Source organism: Helianthus annuus, chromosome 14, assembly GCF_002127325.2.
Source record: "Helianthus annuus cultivar XRQ/B chromosome 14, HanXRQr2.0-SUNRISE, whole genome shotgun sequence".
Classification (NCBI taxonomy): Eukaryota; Viridiplantae; Streptophyta; class Magnoliopsida; order Asterales; family Asteraceae; genus Helianthus; species Helianthus annuus.
In genome coordinates this window covers 142,237,281-142,252,262 of record NC_035446.2, presented here as the reverse complement: position 1 = coordinate 142,252,262, position 14,982 = coordinate 142,237,281, and the positions used below count along the sequence as shown (strand labels likewise).

Sequence of the window (14,982 nt, the reverse complement as noted above, 5' to 3'; positions counted from 1 at the left end):
AAAATAACTAGCAAATCATAAAAACAAAAGAAAGAATTAATTCCATAGTCGGCTGATGTGAATTTGTGAATAACCCTATAAGTTTTGGTGGGCTGTATGTAGTGGTGCACAAAAAACCCGAACCCGGACCCGGACCCGAAAAAAAAACCCGGAACCGGGTATTATAAAACCCGGGTTTTTTATACCCGAACCCGAACCCGACCCTACCCGTAGGGTAGGGACCGGGTATGCATATTTGATCTAAAACCCGAACCCGGAACCGGTTTTTTTATACCCGGTTTATACCCGAAACCCGGTTTTATAAATACCCGAACCCGAACCCGGAACCGGTTTATACCCGAAACCCGGTTTATACCCGAAACCCGGTTTAAAAAAAAACCCGATTTTGATGTAATCTTGTTTAATTATGTATGCATTAAGACTTCTAGTTCTTATGATTTTACAAAATTATGTATGCATTTTGATGTAATGAATCTTGTTTAAGTATTAGGTTTCTAGTTCTTATGATAAACAAAATTATGTAATCCACATATTTCTTTTCAAAGCCCAAAAGAACTAAACAAAAACCCCACTAAATCTCGTGACAATGCATGGCTGGTCCTGGTTGTTCTCATTTGATTTTTTTTGGCTCAACATGCAATTGCTTAAGCCACCTGCATCACTCGTCTAGCCTTCTCCAGCCACAACCGCACTACCCGATGCGGTTTTTTCCCAACCCGTTGCGGGTTTTTTCCCAACCCGATGCATACCCGAACCCTACCCGATGAATACCCGAACCGGACCCGAACCCGAAAATAGGGTATTATAATACCCGGGTTTTATAAAACCCGACCCGAACCCTACCCGAACCCGGGTATATAGGGTATACATTTTTTGGTAGAAAACCCGGACCCGGACCCGACCCGGTTTTTAAAAAAACCCGATTTTTTAAAACCCGATCCTACCCGAACCCGATCCTACCCGAAACCCGGTTTTTAAAAAAACCCGATTTGTGCACCACTAGCTGTATGTAGATTTCAGTGTGAACCCCATTTTCTATTGGGCCCTGCCCAGTTAGTTCTTACAACGTAAAAATCCAATTAAGTTTCAAGTATAGCCCAATTTTAAAATATTGAATTTGAAGGCCCATTCATCCAACCAAATTAATTTATCCTTGTAAGCCCAAAGCAAAGAATACCACTTTTTTTTGTCGCAAGTATTCACCATATGTTAACCATCGATCTTTAACATTTGTTCTTTCTCTCCATAAAATTTTAATTGTTTCATTTAAATTTTAGCAAACAATATTATTAACTATCAACTTTAAGTTAATAATAATAATATATGTAAAGATATTTGAAAATTCAATCTTCAACTCTTCAAGTATAGTTTAGTAACAACGCTTTAGCTCGTTTTCTCCATAATCTAACAAATAGAAATCAAAGTAATATATATTGTAAACATATTGATGCATTTATCGAGTAATTAGTAGGGTATAAGATTAATAAAAATGCACCGATCAGGTTCGTGGATAGTCATGACGTTTCAAATGGATGCGAACAAGACCATCACAAAGGTTCGTTGGTAACTGCCATTCCATTTGAGCCATTGATGACCCTTGAGAACATCAGTGTGACACATCATTTGAACTGAACCATTGCATAATTCCCCATATATAACGGGAGTTGTGAGCCTATAAACAGAGCTAAGCACCCTTAAAATAAAAGATTAAAGGGAGCTAAGCACCCTTAAGTGCAAGTGACATGCTCGTAACCATGTATGATGAATATAGTGTGCCGTTTTAATTGTGCACTTTGATGGTTTGGTAGGTAATCATGCCCATATGACCTGCAAAGCACAAATGACACACTGCTTGGTGTGTCATCTAATAATCATTCGGAACGACCCTTTGATGATGACTAAATAAAGTCTCAAATGACAAATATGCTATCTACGACCCTTGAAACCTCTCACATTTTCCAAATACATACACATTCATTATCAAAAACCAGAATAGTTGCAGCCTTAGCTCTTAACTATATCAGAATGGGTGATCGACATACCCTAACAGGGTGATTGACATACCCTGACAGTAGGGGTGCAAACAAGCCGAGCCCGAGCTTCAACTCTTTTAATTCAAAAGAGCTTGAGCTCGAGTTTGGTTTTCAAGCTCTACGTCCAAAGCGAAGATTCAAGCAACAAATTAAATCCATGTCCAAGGGTTTGGAAGATTATGAAATTAAAGTCTTGTGTGTGGTGCGAGAGTAAAACAAATATTCTTGAAGAAAGAGAGATGCTTATTTCATTGTCTGGCACATAAGATAACATAATTATTAAAATCTCCTTGACATTTATAAAGATAAGACAACACATGATATGAAGATAGAAACTGAGAACTAAAGCCAAACTGGATTCTAGAGATAAGTAACAACCGCTTTAACTTGCAGGTAGTTATTGAGACTGCAAATTCCCTTTTCTCTACCATGCCCACTCATCTTGTAGCCACCAAGCGGAATCGCAACATCAAATACATCAAAACAGTTGATCCACACGGTTCCTACTTTCAATGCTCGGGTTAATGTATTAGCAGTATCAAGATTTTGTGTAAAAACACCAGCAGCTAGTCCAAAATGAGTTGCATTTGCCCTTCAAATCACCTCATTGATATCCCTATTTTACAATAAACCAATTAATAAATGCCAACGAAAATAAAAGATAATTATCAGGGATACTTCATGTATAGCTCACTTGAATTTCAGAATTGTTTGTATTGGTCCAAAGATTTCATCTGTTGCTATTAGCATGTCATCCTACTTGGAATAAGGATAAGCATATTATCTATATTTGATTAAAATGAAATAAAAACGTCGGTGGTTGAAACTTGAAAGCGTTACCTGAACATCTGAGAAAACAGTTGGTTGGATATAATATCCACTAGAGCCAAATCTTTGGCCTCCGGTTTCTAGAGTAGCACCACCGTCAACCCCATATCTTATATACTTCAAGATCTTATCAAATTGTTCAGAATCAACCTGCAGTGTAAACAACAATCACAAAAAATATTAAATTTGTATATCTTTTTTTTGTTATTGGGTAATTAATTAATTATTAACATGCAATACCCGAGGACCTTGTTCAACACCCTTTCTAAAGGGATCGCCAATCACACGTTTTAATGCGCGGGCCTTTCCTTTCTCTACAAACTCATCGTAGACACGTTCATGTACAAATGTACGTGATCCGGCACAACAACATTGACCCTGCAAATAAAACCAAATCATGATTTTTACGGTTTACCTCTAAGATACTATACAAACTCAAGACGCCATTAAGTAAACCTGATTGAAGAACAGAGCATCATGTGCCAGATCAACAGCTTCATCAACATTGGCATCCTCACACACGATGAACGGTGATTTCCCACCAAGTTCTAACATCACTGGTTTTAAATTGCTTTTCGCAGCCAGGCCAAGAACGATTTGACCCGTGTTAGTGGATCCAGTGAAAGCAAGCTACATAAAGTTTATTCAAAAAGTCTAACATTGATGTATATCATAAATATGATTCAATAATCCTTGAACCAACCTTATCGACATCCATATTGCTAGCAAGAGCAGCACCAGCACTTGGGCCATAACCCGACACAATATTCAACACACCAGGAGTCGGATATCAGAAATTTCGGATACGGATTCGGATAGTGAATCGGATATCCGAAAATCCAACTTTTTATTTAATTTTTATTATTTTTTTCATATTCGGAAACGGATATTTTTGATAGTTTCGGATATCCGAATATAAGTTTTCGGATATTTTTTGGATATTTCGGACATTTTCGAATATTTTTCGGATACTTCGGATATTTTCGGATATTCCCTTTTCTCTACCATGCCCACTCATCTTGTAACCACCAAGCGGAATCACAGCATCAAATACATCAAAACAGTTGATCCACACGGTTCCTGCTTTCAATGCTCGGGTTAATGTCTTAGCAGTATCAAGATTTTGTGCAAAAACACCGGCAACTAGTCCAAAATAAGTTGCATTTGCCCTTCGAATCACCTCATTGATATCCCTATTTTACAATAAACCAATTAAATAAATGCCAACGAAAATAAAATTATCAGGGATGCTTCATGTATAGCTCACTTGAATTTCAGAATTGTCTGTACTTGTCCAAAGATTTCATCTGTTGCTATTAGCATGTCATCCTGCTTGTAATAAGGAGAAGCATATTATCTATATTTGATTAAAATGAAACAAAAACATCGGTGGTTGAAACTTGAAAGCGTTACCTGAACATTTGAGAAAACAGTTGGTTGGATATAATATCCATTAGAGCTAAATCTTTGGCCTCCGGTTTCTAGAGTAGCACCACTATCAACCCCAGATCTTATATACTTCAAGATCTTATCAAATTGTTCAGAATCAACCTGCAGTGTAAACAACAATAACAAAAAATATTAAATTTGTATATCTTTTTTTTTGATATTGGGTAATTAATTAATTATTAACATGCAATACCTGAGGACCTTGTTCAACACCCTTTCTAAAGGGATCGCCAACCACACGTTTTAATGTACGGGCCTTTGCTTTCTCTACAAACTCATTGTAGACACGTTCACGTACAAATGTACGTGATCCGGCACAACAACATTGACCCTGCAAATAAAACCAAATCATGATTTTTACGGTTTACCTCTAAGATACTATACAAACTCAAGACGCCAATAAGTAAACCTGATTGAAGAACAAAGCATCATGTGCCAGCTCAACAGCTTCATCAACATTGGCATCCTCAGACACGATGAACGGTGATTTCCCACCAAGTTCTAACGTCACTGGTTTTAAATTGCTTTTCGCATTCAGGACAAGAACGAATTGACCCATGTTAGTGGATCCAGTAAAAGCAAGCTACATACAGTTTATTCAAAAAGTTTAACATTGATGTATATCATAATATGATTCAATAATCCTTAAACCAGTGGCGGAATTAGCCCAAAAATTTAGGGGTATCCCATTTTTTTATTTTTTAGACCAGCGGTATCCTTTGTATAACGGAGACGAAGTTGAGGGGTATTTTTACACTACGAAAACAGAGTTAAGGTGATTTTTACACTACGGAAACGAGGTTGAGGGGTAGCCCGTGCCACCCCTACTAACCTTCTAAGTCCGCCCCTGCCTTAAACCAACCTTATCGACATCCATATGGCTAGCAAGAGCAGCACCAACACTTCGGCCATAACCCGATACAATATTCAACACACCAGGAGTCGGATATCCGAAATTTCGGATGCGGATTCGGATAGTGAATCGATATCCGAAAATGCAACTTTTTATTTAATTTTTATTTTTTATTATTTTTTTCATATTCGGAAACGGATATTTTGGATAGTTTCGGATATCCGAATATAAGTTTTCGGATATTTTTTGGATATTTCGGATATTTTCAAATATTTTTCGAATACTTCGGATATTTTCGGATATTCCCTTTTCTCTACCATGCCCACTCATCTTGTAACCACCAAGCGGAATCGCAGCATCAAATACATCAAAACAGTTGATCCACACGGTTCCTGCTTTCAATGCCTCGGGTTAATGTATTAGCAGTATCAAGATTTTGTGTAAAAACACCAGCAGCTAGTCCAAAATTAGCTGCATTTGCCCTTCGAATCACCTCATTGATATCCCTATTTTATAGTAAACCATTTAACAAATGCCAACGGAAATAAAAGATAATTATCAGGGATGCTTCATGTATAGCTCACTTGAATTTCAGAATTGTCTGTACTGGTCCAATGATTTCATCTGTTGCTATTAGCATGTCATCCTGCTTGGAATAAGGAGAAGCATATTATCTATATTTGATTAAAATGAAATAAAAACGTCGGTGGTTGAAACTTGAAAGCGTTACTTGAACATTTTAGAAAACAATTGGTTGGATATAATATCCATTAGAGCCAAATCTTTGGCCTCCGGTTTCTAGAGTAGCACCACTGTAAACCCCAGATCTTATATACTTCAACATCTTATCAAATTGTTCAGAATCAACCTGTAGTGTAAACAACGATAACAAAAAATTTTAAATTTGTATATCTTTTCTTTTGTTATTGGGTAATCAATTAATTATTAACATGCAATACCTAAGGACCTTGTTCAACACCCTTTCTAAAGGGATCTCCAACCACACGTTTTAATGCGCGGGCCTTTGCTTTCTCTACAAACTCATCGTAGACACATTCATGTACAAATGTACGTGATCTGGCACAACAACATTGACCTTGCAAATAAAACCAAATCATGATTTTTACGGTTTACTTCTAAGATACTATACAAACTCAAGACGCCATTAAGTAAACCTGATTGAAGAACAGAGCATCATGTGCCAGATCAACACCTTCATCAACATTGGCATCCTTACACACGATGAACGGTGATTTCCCTCCAAGTTCTAACGTCACTGGTCTTAAATTGCTTTTCGCAGCCAGGCCAAGAACGATTTGACCCGTGTTAGTGGATCTAGTGAAAGCAAGCTACATAAAGTTTATTCAAAAGGTTTAACATTGATGTACATCATAAATATGATTCAATAATCCTTGAACCAACCTTATCGACATCCATATGGCTAGCAAGAGCAGCACCAGCACTTGGGTCGTAACCCGACACAATATTCAACACACCAGGAGTCGGATATCCGTTATTTCGGATACGAATTTGGATAGTGAATCAGATATCCGAAAATCCAACTTTTTATTTAATTTTTATTTTTTATTATTTTTTTATATTCGGAAACGGATATTTTGGATAATTTCGGATATCCGAATATAAGTTTTCGGAAATTTTTTGGATATTTCGGATATTTTCGAATATTTTTCGGATACTTCGACATTTTCGGATATTCCCTTTTCTCTACCCTGCCCACTCATCTTGTAGCCACCAAGTGGAATCGAAGCATCAAATACATCAAAACAGTTGATCCACACGGTTCCTGCTTTGAATGCTCGGGTTAATGTATTAGCAGTATCAAGATTTTGTGTTAAGAAACCAGCAGCTAGTCCAAAATGAGTTGCATTTGCCCTTCGAATCACCTCATTGATATCCCTATTTTACAATAAACCAATTAACTATTAGCATGTCATCCTGCTTGGAATAAGGAGAAGCATATTATCTATATTTGATTATAATGAAATAAAAACGTCAGTGGTTGAAACTTGAAACCGTTACCTAAACATTTGAGAAAACAGTTGGTTGGATATAATATCCATTAGAGCCAAGTCTTTGGCCTCCGGTTTCTAGAGTAGCACCACCGTCAACCCCAGATCTTATATACTTCAAGATCTTATCAAATTGTTTGGAATCAACCTTCAGTGTAAACAACAATCACAAAAAAATATTAAATTTGTATATCATTTATTTGTTACTGGGTAATTAATTAATTATTAACATGCAATAACTGAGTACCTTGTTCAACACCCTTTCTAAAGGGATCGCCAACCACACTTTTTAATGCGCGGGCCTTTGCTTTCTCTACAAACTCATCGCAGACACGTTCATGTACAAATGTACGTGATCCGGCACAACAACATTTACCATGCAAATAAAACCAAATCATGATTTTTCTGGTTTACCTATAAGATACTATACAAACTCAAGACGCCATTAAGTAAACCTGATTGAAGAACACCGCATCATATGCCAGATCAACAGATTCATCAACATTGGCATCCTCACACACGATGAACAACGATTTCCCATCAAGTTCTAACGTCACTGGTTTTTAATTGCTTTTCGCAGCCAGGCCATGAAAGATTTGACCCGTGTTAGTGGATCCAGTGAAATCAAGCTAGATAAGGTTTATTCAAAAAGTTTAACATTGAAGTATATCATAAATATGATTCAATAATCCTTGAACCTACCTTATCGACATCCATATGGCTAACAAGAGCAGCACCAGCACTTGGGCCGTAACCCGACACAATATTCAACACACCAGGAATCGGATATCCGAAATTTGGGATACGGATTCAGATAGTGAATCGGATATACGAAATCCAACTTTTTATTTAATTTTTATTTTTTACTATTTTTTTCATATTCGGAAACGGATATTATGGATAGTTTCGGATATCCGAATATAAGTTTTCATATATTTTTTGGATATTTCGAATATTTTTGAATATCTTTTGGATACTTCGGATATTTTCGGATATTTCCTTTTCTCTACCATGCCCACTCATCTTGTAACCACTCATCTTTTAACCACCAAGCGGAATCGCAGCATCAAAACAGTTGATCCACACGGTTCCTGCTTTCAATACTCGGGTTAATGTATTAGCAGTATCAAGATTTTGTGTAAAAACACCAGCGGCTAGTCCAAAATTAATTGCAATTGCCCTTCGAATCACCTCAATGATATCCCTATTTTACAATAAACCAATTAATAAATGCCAACGAAAATAAAAGATAATTATCAGGGATGCCTCATGTATAGCTCACTTGAATTTCAGAATTGTCTGTACTGGTCCAAAGATTTCATGTGTTGCTATTAGCATGTCATCCTGCTTGGAAAAAGGAGAAGCATATTATCAAAATTTGATTAAAATGAAATAAAAATGTCGGTGGTTGAAACTTGAAAGCGTTACCTGAACATTTGAGAATACAGTTGGTTGGATATAATATCCATTAGAGCCAAATCTTTGGCCTCCGGTTTCTAGAGTAGCCCAACCGTCAACCCCAGATCTTATATACTTCAAGATCTTATAAAATTGTTCAGAATCAACCTGCAGTGTAAACAACAATCACAAAAAATAATAAATTTGTATATATTTTTTTTGTTATAGGGTAATTAATTAGTTGTTAAAATGCAATACCTGAGGACCTTGTTCAACACCCTTTCTAAAGGGATCGCCAACCACACGTTTTAATGCGTGGGCCTTTGCTTTCTCTACAAACTCATCGTAGACACGTTCATGTACAAATGTATGTGATCCGGCACAACAACATTGACCCTGCAAATAAAACCAAATCATGATTTTTACGGTTTAACTCTAAGATACTATACAAACTCAAGACGCCATTAAGTAAACCTGATTGAAGAACAGAGCATCATATGCCAGATCAACAGCTTCATCAACATTGGCATCCTCACACACGATGAATGGTGATTTCCCACCAAGTTCTAACGTCACTGGTTTTAAATTGCTTTTCGCAGCCAGGCCAAGAACAAGAACGATTTGACCCGTATTAGTGGATCTAGTGAAAGCAAGCTACATAAAGTTTAACATTGATGTATATCATAAATATGATTCAATAATCCTTGAACCAACCTTATCGACATCTATACGTCTAGCAAGAGTAGCACCAGCACTTGGGCCATAACCCGACACAATATTCAACACACCAGGAGTCGGATATCTAAAATTTCGGATACGGATTCGGATAGTGAATCGGGTATCCGAAAATCCAATTTTTATTTAATTTTTATTTGTTTATTAGTTTTTTCATATTCGGAAACGGATATTTTGGATAGTTTCGGATATCCGAATATAAGTTTTCGGATATTTTTTGGATATTTCGGATACTTTCGAATGTTTTTAGGATACTTCTTTTATTTTTGGATAATCCCTTTTCTCTACCATGCCCACTCATCTTTTAACCACCAAGCGGAATTGCAGCATCAAATACATCAAAACAGTTGATCCATACGGTTCCTGCTTTCAATGCTCGGGTTAATGTATTAGCAGTATCAAGATTTTGTGTAAAAACATCAGCAGCTAGTCCAAAATGAGTTGCATTTGCCCTTCGAATCACCTCATTGACCCTCTTTTACAATAAACCAATTAATAAATGCCAATGAAAATAAAAGATAATTATCAGGGATGCTTCATGTATAGCTCACTTGAATTTCAGAATTGTCTGTACTGGTCCGAAGATTTCATCTGTTGCTATTAGCATGTCATCCTGCTTGGAATCAGGAGAAGCATATTATCTATATTTGATTAAAATGAAATAAAAACGTTGGTGGTTGAAACTTGAAAGCGTTACCTGAACATTTGAGAAAACAGTTGGTTGGATATAATATCCATTAGAGCCAAATCTTTGGCCTCCGGTTTCTAGAGTAGCACCACCGTCAACCCCAGATCTTATATACTTCAAGATATTATCAAATTGTTCAGAATCAACCTGCAGTGTAAACAACAATCACAAAAAATATTAAATTTGTATATCTTTTTTTTGTTATTGGGTAATTAATTAATTATTAACATGCAATACCTGAGGACCTTGTTCAACACCCTTTCTAAAGGGATCCCCAACCACACGTTTTAATGCGCGGGCTCTTGCTTTCTGTACAAACTCATCGTAGACACGTTCATGAATAAATGTACGTGATCCGGCACAAGAACATTGACCCTGCAAATAAAACCAAATCATGATTTCTACGGTTTACCTCTAAGATACTATACAAACTCAAGACGCCATTAAGTAAACCTCATTGAAGAACAGAGCATCATGTGCCAGATCAACAGCTTCATCAACATTGGCATCCTCACACACAATGAACGGTGATTTCCCACCAAGTTCTAACGTCACTGGTTTTAAATGGCTTTTCGCAGCCAGGCCAAGAACGATTTACCCGTGTTAGTGGATCAAGTGAAAGCAAGCTACATAAAGTTTATTCAAAAAGTTTAACATTGATGTATATCATAATATGATTCAATAATCCTTGAACCAACCTTATCGACATCCATATGGCTAGCAAGAGCAGCACCAGCACTTGGGCCATAACCCGACACAATATTCAACACACCAGGAGTCGGATATCCGAAATTTCGGATACGGATTCGGATAGTGAATCGGATATCCGAAAATCCAACTTTTTATTTAATTTTTAATTTTTATTATTTTTTTCATATTCGGAAACGGATATTTTGGATAGTTTCGGATATTCGAATATAAGTTTTCGGATATTTTTTGGATATTTCGGATATTCTCGAATATCTTTCGGATACTTCGGGTATTTTCGGATATTCCATTTTCTCTACCATGCCCATTCATCTTGTAACCACCATGCGGAATCGCCGCATCAAATACATCAAAACAGTTGATCCACATGGTTCCTGCTTTCAATGCTCGGGTTAATGTATTAGCAGTATCAAGATTTTGTGTAAAAACACCGGCAGCTAGTCGAAAGTGAGTTGCATTTGCCCTTCGAATCACCTCATTGATATCCCTATTTTACAATAAACCATTTAATAAATGCCAACGAAAATAAAAGATAATTATCAGGGATGCTTCATGTATAGCTCACTTGATTCCAGAATTGTATGTACTGGTCCAAAGATTTCATCTGTTGCTATTAGTATGTCATCCTGGTTGGAATAAGGAGAAGCATATTATCTATATTTGATTAAAATGAAATAAAAACGTCGGTGGTGGTTGAAACTTGAAAGTGTTACCTGAACATTTGAGAAAACGGTTGGTTGGATATAATATCCATTAGAGCCAAATCTTTAGTGTCCGGTTTCTAGAGTAGCACCACAGTCAACCCTAGATCTTATGTACTTCAAGATCTTATCAAATTGTTAAGAATCAACCTACTGTGTAAACAACAATCACAAATAATATAAAATTTGTATATCTTTTTTTGTTATTGGGCAATTAATTAATTATTAACATGCAATACCTGAGGACCTTGTTCAACACCCTTTCTAAAGGGATCGCCAACCAAACGTTTTAATGCACGGGCCTTTGCTTTCTCTACAAACTCATTGTAGACAAGTTCATGTACAAATGTACGTGATCCGGCAGAACAACATTGACACTGCAAATAAAACCAAATCATGATTTTTATGGTTTACCTCTAAGATACTATACAAACTCAAGACACCATTAAGTAAACCTGATTGAAGAACAGAGCATCATGTGCCAGATCAACAGCTTCATCAACATTGGCATCCTCACACACGATGAATGGTGATTTCCCACCAAGTTCTAACGTTACTGGTTTTAAATTGCTTTTCGCAGCCAGGCCAAGAACGATTTGACCCGTGTTAGTGGATCTAGTGAAAGCAAGCTACATAAAGTTTATTCAAAAAGTTTAACATTGATGTATATCATAAATATGATTCAATAATCCTTGAACCAACCTTATCGACATCCATATGGCTAGCAAGAGCAGCACCAGCACTTGGGCCATAACCCGACACAATATTCAACACACCAGGAGAGTCGGATATCCGAAATTTTGGATACGGATTCGGATAGTGAATCGAATATCCGAAAATCCAACTTTTTATTTAATTTTTAATTTTTATTATTTTTTGAATATTCGGAAACGGATATTTTGGATAGTTTCGGATATCTGAATATAAGTTTTCGGATATTTTTGGATATTTCGGATATTTTCGAATATTTTTCGGATACTTCGGATATTTTCGGATATTCCCTTTTCTCTACCATGCCCACTCATCTTGTAACCACCAAGTGGAATCGCAACATCAAATACATCAAAACCGTTGATCCACACGGTTCCTGCTTTCAATGCTCGGGTTAATGTATTAGCAGTATCAAGATTTTGTGTAAAAACACGAGCAGCTAGTCCAAAATGAGTTGCATTTGCCCTTCGAATCACCTCATTGATATCCCTATTTTACAATAAACCAATTAATAAATGCCAACGAAAATAAAAGATAATTATCAGGGATGCTTCATGCATAGCGCACTTGAATTTCAGAATTGTCTGTACTGGTCCAAAGATTTCATCTGTTGCTATTAGTATGTCATCCTGCTTGGAATAAGGAGAAGCATATTATCTATATTTGATTAAAATGAAATAAAAACGTCGGTGGTTGAAACTTGAAAGCGTTACCTGAACATTTGAGAAAACAGTTGGTTGGATATAATATCCATTAGAGCCAAATCTTTGGCCTCCGGTTTCTAGAGTAGCACCACCGTCAACCCCATATCTTATTTACTTCTAGATCTTATCAAATTGTTCAGAATCAACGTGCAGTGTAATCAACCTCCGATTTCTAGAGCATTTTCGGTGCTGGTACCTAATTTCGATGATTTTCCGGATCGGTACTTTCCGTGTTGTTACCGGTACCGAGCTCATCCATATTTTAATGTGTTAGCACTGTAATAACTGAACTGAAAACAACTGAATTTCCAACGTGTAGGACGTGTGGATCCTATTATTATATATTAGGTTATTTAAAATCGCTTTTTTTAGGACGGAGTGACTATCCTTACCACGTCATTTTTATTTATGTTTTGATATTCGGTATCTGCTTGCCATTGCTGACATGCGTTTTGCAGTTATTGGGTCCCCGCCGCAACGCGCGGGCGGAAAATCAATTAGTTATTATAAAAAGATATATTAAAAAAAAAAACTCGTATATTACACGTATTGAATAAAAAAAATGTCATATGTTAATAAAAACAGTCATCAAAATGTCATATGTACTATTTACTTATATTATAACATTTTACTTTGTTTTTTTTATTTTTATTTTGCATAAATGTAATTTTATATAATAAATAATAAAAAAGATATATCTTTAAAAAAACTCATATATTGCACGTGTTTAATAAAATATAATGTTATATGTTAACACACACAGTCGTCAAGATTTATCTTTTAAAAATGAACTTTAATGTACTATTTACTTATTATAACATTTTACTTTGTTAAATATGTATTCTTAACAATATTTTTGTTAAAAATTATTATTATTATTATTATTATTATTTAATATGATCACAATAAAAATAATCATTTATATTCTTATCTATTTTTTTTGTTTATTATTATTATTATTATTATTTAATATGATCATAATAAAAATAAATGTTTATCCTTATTTAAATATTTATTCTTATCTAATATTTGTGTTTAAAATTGTTATTATTATTTAATATGAGAGATAAATAGGAAAATAAGGTGAGAAAGCACTAGAAAGTGACACGTCTCCAAAAAAAGATTTTCATTTATTAGTAATAGCGGTAATACCTGTGTTTGCACACGGGTCGTTTCTTAGAAAACCATGCATAACACATTTTAATAGAAAGTACAGTAGTCGATTCCCCAGTTTCATCTTTGCTATCTAGTAACTTACAGTCTCATCTTTGCTAGTAACTCGCTCAACCTTACTATAGCTTCTAACTCTCTTATAATTATTGGTATAATAATTGATTCCCCAGTTTCATTTGTCTGTCGCCTCATATCCTACATCCAATACAAAAGGTCAACATTTCATGGCATATTAATGTACATAAAATTTGATTGAAATTCTAATAGATGATGATTTAAACATATAGTGTTTATTATGGCAAATACCTGTCTGATTTTAACATAACTTTCCTGCAACAATGTGGCTGCAACATCTGATAAGCGAGGCTGACTTGTGGTTCAACGGTATTGAATATACCTTCACAAATAACAATCTAACTTAATATATCAGATGTTAAAAAATATAAAAACAGATTTTTTTCAAAGTGCATACTATCTTCTTTGGGATCTCTAGGATCATTGTTTGCATTGGCAGATGCATGAACTTTAATGATATGAGAAGCTATAATCTGCATTAAAAAATACATAAAGTTGCTTGATGAAATGTTTCCGGTTATATATAATCTAAATATGAATATCAAGAAACCAACCTTGTTTTGGCTGAACATCCTAACACTGTTTTGGCTGAACATCCGATGAAATGTCTCCACAAAACACTGTTTTAACCCAACAGTGGTTTCAAACATAGTTTTATTTTCTAACATCTGTTTTAAACCAAAACATTGTTTCTAACATCTGTTTTAACCCAAAACAGTGGTTTCACTTTTTCTCCACAAAACACTGTTTTAACCCAACAGTGGTTTCAAATACTGTTTTATTTTCTAACATCTGTTTTAACCCAAAACACTGTTTCTAACATTTGTTTTAACCCAAAATAGTGGTTTCACTTTTTCCCCACAAAACACTGTTTTAACCCAACAGTGGTTTCAAAT

The 14,982-nt window shown here is 35.5% G+C and overlaps 1 pseudogene; it reads right to left on the bottom strand.

Annotated features, from left to right (window-relative positions):
• Positions 1–2,285: 2,285 nt before the first annotated feature.
• Positions 2,286–14,736, bottom strand: LOC110907492 (annotated as a pseudogene).
• Positions 14,737–14,982: the final 246 nt, after the last annotated feature.